This window comes from Peromyscus eremicus, chromosome 3 (genome assembly GCF_949786415.1).
Source record: "Peromyscus eremicus chromosome 3, PerEre_H2_v1, whole genome shotgun sequence".
Taxonomy (NCBI): Eukaryota; Metazoa; Chordata; class Mammalia; order Rodentia; family Cricetidae; genus Peromyscus; species Peromyscus eremicus.
The window spans coordinates 150,297,493-150,305,089 of NC_081418.1; positions in this window are offsets into that span (position 1 = coordinate 150,297,493).

A 7,597-nucleotide genomic window follows, 5' to 3' on the forward strand; every position below is an offset into this window, starting at 1 on the left:
TGATCATCAGTGGAGAATGACAGTATAACTCTTCATGGTTTTATGTTCCAGGGCATTCAGAAAACATTCCTTTTTGAGCTAGGTGTGTATGTGTACACTATATAATAAGTATTTCTCTTCTTTTAATTATGTCATTCATCTTGTTAAAGAGACCATCAAAATTGCACATGAAAAGGATTTACATCCAGCTACTGTGATCAATTTCAAGTATACCAACTCAGGAGGGAGGGTGAGTCGGAAAGGTGGTTAATAACCTTTTATTTGCATCTAGGTGGACAAAAGAAACTCTCTGCTCTCAGTGGAGAAGAGAGAAAACTGTAGTCTATTAAGCACAAAAGGAATGGATTATGTAATTATGAAACATAAAGGTTTATGAACAATCAATCAGGGCTTGGGGAGACAGTTCAACCAGTACATGTTGGCCTTCCCTTGCAAGTAAAAGGACCAGAGTTGGGTCTCCAGAAAGGTGGGTGCGATGCCACATTTGTAATCTCAGCACTGGGGAGATAGGGACTGCAAGACTCCTGGGGTTTGCAAGCCAGCCAGCCTAATCTACCCTAATCTGAGAGCTTCAGACCCATGAAGCTTCAGTAATGTTTCTCAAAAACGTATGAACTCCACCTGAGGAGGACTACTGGAGGTCGATCTTGTATATGCACCCATACTGGGGGATGAGCACTTCAGGGAACTCAGGAACTCCCGTGAAGGCTTTGAAGTAGGAAATAACTTGACATGCTTGAAGACTCTGAACAAGAGCAGTGCAGTTGATAGGGAAGAGGAAGGACAGATTGGCAGGAGCAGGACATGTCAGTGGTCCATCCATCCACCCCTCTGCTGTGGGATGTTCTGTATGTCAAATGTGTTGCTCTGATTAGTTAATAAATAAAACATTGATTGGCCAGTAGCCAGGCAGGAAGTATAGGCAGGACAAGGAGAGAACAGAATTCTGGGAAGTGGAAGGCTGAGTCAGAAAGATACTGCCAGCCGCCACCATGACAAGCAAGATGTAAGGTACCAGTAAGCCACAAGCCATGTGGCAACTTGTAGACTAATAGACATGGGTTAATTTAAGATATAAGAACTAGATAACAAGAAGCCTGCTGTGGCCATACAGTTTGTGAATAATATAAGTGTCTATGTGTTTATTTTATAAGTGGGCTGTTGGACTGCCGGGGATTGGTGAGACCCAGAGAGAAAACTCTCCAGCTACAAATGACACCCAACGGCTCGAGTTTCCACCTTAAACCTGAGAATATTTAAAAAAGCAATTCAAAACAGAGCTAAACACAGCTTCCTAGTTGTCTCTCTCAAGTTGGTGGGTTCCTGGCATGCACGTTTGACCAGCAGTATGGTGGGAATGAGGTGTCTGCAAGCAGCACATTACGCTGTGTGGTGGATTTAGCCTTTGCTAGTATTAAAAAGAAAGTGGTTTCTGGGCTACACGCTGCTTTGATAAAACTGCTTCTGATAGTTGATGGTACACATGGCTCCAGACCCAGAGCCGGTGGTAAACTGTACCACTGCCATGTTGGAAAGCTGAGGTGGGTGGAGCCAGCAGCCACAGCGCCCTTTCAGTCTTAGAATGCTGCAGTTTAAAGTAATAGATTCACAATAAGACTGATTCATATGGAACAAGACTTTAAATGCTTTACAATGTGTGTAAAAATGTAGGTAGGCTTGAAAGAAAAAAAGTGATATATACAGTTATACAAACAAATACATAGTTTTAAAAAATGAAGTCTTTAAAGAGACAGTAAAGGTAGTATAAAAAATAAGCCACATAAAGATGGATATTACACAGAGAATCTAGATTGTATTGTCTTTGGGATTTTTAACTGTAGAAAAATATTTGCTCATAAAAGCTGTTGAGTTAAACCAATATGTATATTGTAAAGATACCTTGACTTCAAAATTTGGATGTAAGGATGTGTTGCTTTGGAAAAGAGGCTCTGCTTTTGTTTCCACAGAAAGCCAAAAGCTATGGATTTGTTCCAGATTAAGATACATCAGGTTTGACGAGCCAAGACTCCCAGATGATCTCCGATGACACCATGGCCCAGATGATCCAACATCCAGAACTGTTTCAAGGCAACTGGCTCAGACGATACACCTACACGGACTACTCCATAATCCTAAAATTTTCTTTGTGTCTCCATAAGATACAGCACCCCCTTCCAGTAGGGGGTAAGAGAATAAGTAGTAAGAGAATCTAAGCCCAAATTCTCAAATATACCAAGCTGGCTTTGGAGATGGAATTGGCTCATTCCTTCTCTAAACCCAGGCATATTGCTTTAAAAAAATGGTTAAGAGATTCTTGTGTCCCAAATCAGAAGAGCCCTCTGGTGTGGGACAGAGAAAAAACAATATTTTTATTTAAATCAGGTTGATTATAAATGCAATCTCTTTCTAAAGAAGAAAAGAGGATAGTTTAGATATGATAGGATGAAAGGGTAGATTAATGAACCTGCTTTTAAAGAGCAACAACTTGTTTGAAATGTTTTACATTGGTATAGATTGTAGTTTATTGATTCAAACTTAAAATTAATTTTGATATACTGTCTGTATATTTCTACTCTTGTTTAAGGTATTATGTTTGTACAGCTCTTTTAAAATTGTGATGGATAATTAAAAATAGATTAATAATTAGTCATCTATGCTAATCATATTTGTAGCCATGTTAGTTAAGTCTTCTAGGTATACATAGATATATTTCAGATAGATAGATAATCTTCAAACACTTCAAAGACCTGCAGAATATGGTATTTAAAATGTTTTAAAAATTTAGACTTTCTGGTGAGACATGTCTGCTCCTGGCAGCACCAATTTACTTCAGAGAGGAGGATGGGCATCAAAGACACTCCATATGGAGTTTATCTTCATCTTGGCAAAAATAGCCATTTGGGCAAGAAACTATTCTTGCCTGGACTGCTTGATTGACTGGACATGCAGGACCCAGAGTAAGGTGACCACTGAACTTTGCTTGACAAAATGGTCCTTCAGGTTCCTGCTTTGCAGATGAAACTACCAGACATTCTACAGGACACTGAGAAAAGTGACTAAGAGACTCTAGGCCTGTGGGATGAAGACAGATGCCCCAACTTTACAAAGGAACATTAGGTGACTGTCCAGACACCTGTCTCTGTCTACCCTGCAAGACTCCTGAAAGTTGCTTGCATCCTTCTCCCGTTTCTCAGGTAATAATATATCCTTCTGGGGTCTTTGATATAGTTGAAGACTAGTTATAATTTTCTTTAGTTATGATAAAAGATAAGTTAGATATGAAATCTTAGACTCACAAATATAAGATAGATAGGATGTCTTCTTTAATTTTGCCAAATAGACTAGTTATTATAAATAGACTAGATATTATAACTGTAATTCTTGCTTGATAATTGTATTGTTATATGTAATTTTACTACGTAAAAGTTAAAACCTTCCTTTTTGAAAAAAAGAAAAGGGGAAGTGCTGTAGGATGTTCTGTATGTCAAATATGTTGCTCTGATTGGTTAATAAATGAAACACTGATTGGCCAGTAGCCAGGCAGGAAGTATAGGCAGGACAAGGAGAGAAGAGAATTCTGGGAAGTGGAAGGGTGAGTCAGAGAGATACTGCCAGCCACCACTCTCCAGCTACACCCCTCTGCTTACCTAGTGAGTAAGGACTGAGGGTCAGCCAGGGACTAGGCTGTGACCACCAGTGGACCAGTGAGAACTAGGTTGTTTTCCTCACATTCCTTATAAGTTTAGAGTATAGTAAAATAACATGTCTAAACTCACCGGCCTAGTGAGAGAGCAGCTGTGAGAAGCTTGGAATGTCTGCGCTCACAGTGATTTTCCCACTAGGCAGTCTTTCTGAGGAATGGTTTTCCATCCATGGTCCAGCTCCATGAAAAAATGCCCGGTGATGTGGTTTTATGCTCCTCTGAGGCTTTGTTGGGCAAAGATAAAACAAAAATAAAATCCTTGACCACAAATTAAAATGGCTTTAATGAGAAGGTATAAATTCTTCCAATAAGATGAAACAAAACACATTATCCCAGAGATGTGAGATGCTTCTGCTTACGATGAGGGTACTGTGGTTTGGTTACAGTCTGAATGTGTCCTTCAAGAGTTCCTGGGCCAGAGACTAGGTCTCAGGTGTGACATTGTGGGAGATGGTGAAATACTTTGTGTGTGTGATGTTTATATGTTGTGTGTATGTGCACAATGTGTGCACATGTATATGTGTGTGCATATGTGTCAAGTCAGAAGTTAATTTCAGGTGTTGTTTCTTAGACTCAATTCATCTCAAATTTTCCCTTTAGATTAGTCTCTCATCGGTCTGGAGCTCACTACTTAGGCTAGACGAGCTGACTAGTGAACCCCAAGAGTCTTCCAGTCTCTACTTTCCCAGCACTGGGAATACAAATGCATGCCACCAGCCTGGCTTTCTATCTGGGCGCTGTGCCTCTGAACACAAGTCCTCAAACTCCCACTGCACTTCGATCGACTGAGTCATCTCCCCAGCCTCTGGAACAATGGGATTTTCAAGAGGTGGGTAAGTCACGAAGGCAGAGTCCTCAGAAGATAACTACTGTTAGTCATTTTTCTTAGAACTTTTATGAGTATATAGTCATTGTACAAAGAGACAGGTTTCATAAAGCCATATTCATTCAAGTCTATCATGTATTTTGTCCATATTTTTCTTTCCTTACACCCCTGTCCTCTGTCAGAGAGAAAAGGTTATATCTGTTTTCCTGGGTCTGTTTCATTGCACTCAGTGTGATGATCTCTGGTTCCATCCATTTTCTTACAAATGACACAGTGCCACTCTTTACAAAATATTTCATTACTGTTTTGCATGTGGGTGGGGATTGGGCACAAATGCCATGGCATGTGTGTGGAAGTCAAAGGAGAACTTTGGGGAGTGGGGTCTCTTTCCACCATGTGGGTCCTGGGGATTGAGCTCATGCCATCGGGTTTGAGGACAGGTGCCCTTTCCTGCTCAGCCACCTCATTGTACTAGTCTTCCCTCTTTATGACTGAATGACACTCCACTTTGTATGTACACTACATCCATTCTTCTGCTGACAGACACCAAGGCTGATCTTGGGGAGTGGATTAATTCCCAAGAGAGCAGATTGTTTTGTCTGAATCTCTGGCTTCATGACCCATGTGATCTTGTGATCTCAGCCATATGATGCTCCTTTCCTTGAGATCTTCTCCAGAGATGAGGCAACAAGTATACTTGATCTTGTACTTCTAGTCCTCAAACAGCTAAATGAACCCCCTTTCCTTAAAAAGTATCTAACCTTGGGTCTTTTGCTGCAGGAACAGAAGAAGATGGACATATTCAAAGGCGAGAAAAGTTATCTTGTATACAGTGCCTAGGACAGTGCCTGCCCTATGACATGTTCTTATGAACTCTTAATAATACGTGAGGATTGGTTTTGGCCAAGGAGTCAGAGCAAGAGTTGAGTGTAGGAAGGGAGGGAGGTATAGCCTTCAGATTCCTTTAATTATTACCTAAGACTTTTCCTAATCTAAGGCTAAGAAAATAAGGGACTATGTATTAACATTTGATAGATCTAACTGTCGTTTTTGAGATCTTACTAACCTTCAGAGTATGGTATATAATCAATGGTTGTATTGGTGCCTCCTCAGCTCTTAAATTTGACTGATGCCAGATAAACAGGAACCAACCAAAATACTAATAATGAGACAAGAACTCAGACATCCCTATGTCTGTTTTACTGGCATCCTGAGTGTCAGTAAGAGAAAAGTGGCTCCTTTAACCAAGAAGAGAATATTTGTGAACATTTTCTACACTGAAGCTCTACAATGCTAGCTCTAAATAAAGCTGGAAGTCCCCACCCCCACTCTAAGAAACGAGGAATAGATGTTGTCAGTTGTTTCCAGGACCTGAACCTAGGTATTAATATTATAGTGTGTGTGTGTGTGTGTGTGTGTGTGTGTGTGTGTGTGAGAGAGAGAGAGAGAGAGAGAGAGAGAGAGAGAGAGAGAGAGAGAGAGAGAGAGAGAGAAAGAGAGAGAGAGAGAGAGCCCAGCCTCTGCTAAGCACTTAGGGAGAGATTTCCAAAGATGTCCTTTTCTATCCTGTGCTTTCAAAGGTCCCTGTGTTTTGCAAACCCAGTGACTCACACAGCGCTTGGAAAGAAGAACCTGAACATTTCCCAGAACTCTTTGTCGAGTGGCTGCTCACTGCCACCTTTCAAAACATGCCAGCTGCAGAAGAGGTTACAAAAGTTGGAAGATTTAAAGGGACTTTATATTTGACCCCAAGCCAGGGTTTTCTTTTCCACCATTAAAGGGGGGATTTTACTTCAGGTAGATTACCTGAGCCTGAAAGGTTTTCATGGGGTCAGTTTGTTTTGTTGTTGCTGTTGTTGAAAATGTGCAGGAGAGGTGCTGATTAAGTTCACAGAGCCATGGGGTGAGGAAGATTTGTGATTTGGGTGGTGCTAGGAGTATAGTCTGGTGGCATAGCACTTGCCTAGCATGCATGAGGCCCTGGGTTCAATCCCCAGCTCTGAAAAAAACAAAACAAAAACTGCTCAGAAACCAATTCTGTCATTTCCTTGGTTGGTGGCTTTGAACATCACTTTCAGTCACACTGCTTTGTTTCCTTCTTGGTAAAACAGAGACGTTAAGATCCACCTCTCAGAGCTGTGCGTTGGTGAGCTGGGTACACAAAGGGTTTAGAAGTGACTAGGGCTTCTGTAACATGGTATTACTGGAAAACAATTACAGCTTTGACAAAACCTGTGTTTTATTTGATATTTTTTACATTTTACTTGTTTCTTTGTTTGTAATACAATTTATTAGTAGTTTCAACCAATGATAAATAATAGTGGAGGTGACTAGTGTGGTTTCCTTTTTGTGATTTTATTGAAATCATCCAGAGCAAAGAGTTAATTAATATGTCATTTTGACATAGTATGTTTTATGATTTTTTAGTTTTAATCAGTGATGGGGAGTGAATTAAATTATGCCAAATGCACATGTTTAAATGACCTTTCTTTTGACCAGTTAGCATGGTGAATTAAATCACTAGATTAAAAATGTTGAGCATTTTTACACTCCTGAGATGGAGTAATTTTCTTATGACAAACTATTATTTTATTTAGTGTGTTGGATATTGTTTTCTGAACAATTGATTTTGATTTTTGAAGAATGTTTTCTGGGCTGTTTTAACACTTCAATTTGACTCTCCCAGGCTTTGAGTATCAGTCTTGAGTCTTTGTAGAAGAACTGATGAGCATGCCTTCTCTGTGTATTAGAATAAAGTAGAACAGAAGTAGCTACTTCTTGAAAGTTTGCAAGAATGTTGATATCACCTACTTCTGCATTGTGTATGTGTATGGGAGGGGTGCAAGCAAGCAGGGATGCATGTACATGTGTGTGCACATGGATTGGAGGCCAGAGAACAAGTTCGAATGCTGTTCCTCAGATGCTGCCCAACTTCTCTTGAAATAAGATCTCTCACTGGACCTTGACAAGGAGGCTGAGCTGGCTGCCAGGGAACCTCAATGATTTGCCTCGCCTCACCTCCCCAGCACATGCTTGATTCACTTGCTTCTGGACAGGGTCTTGCTATG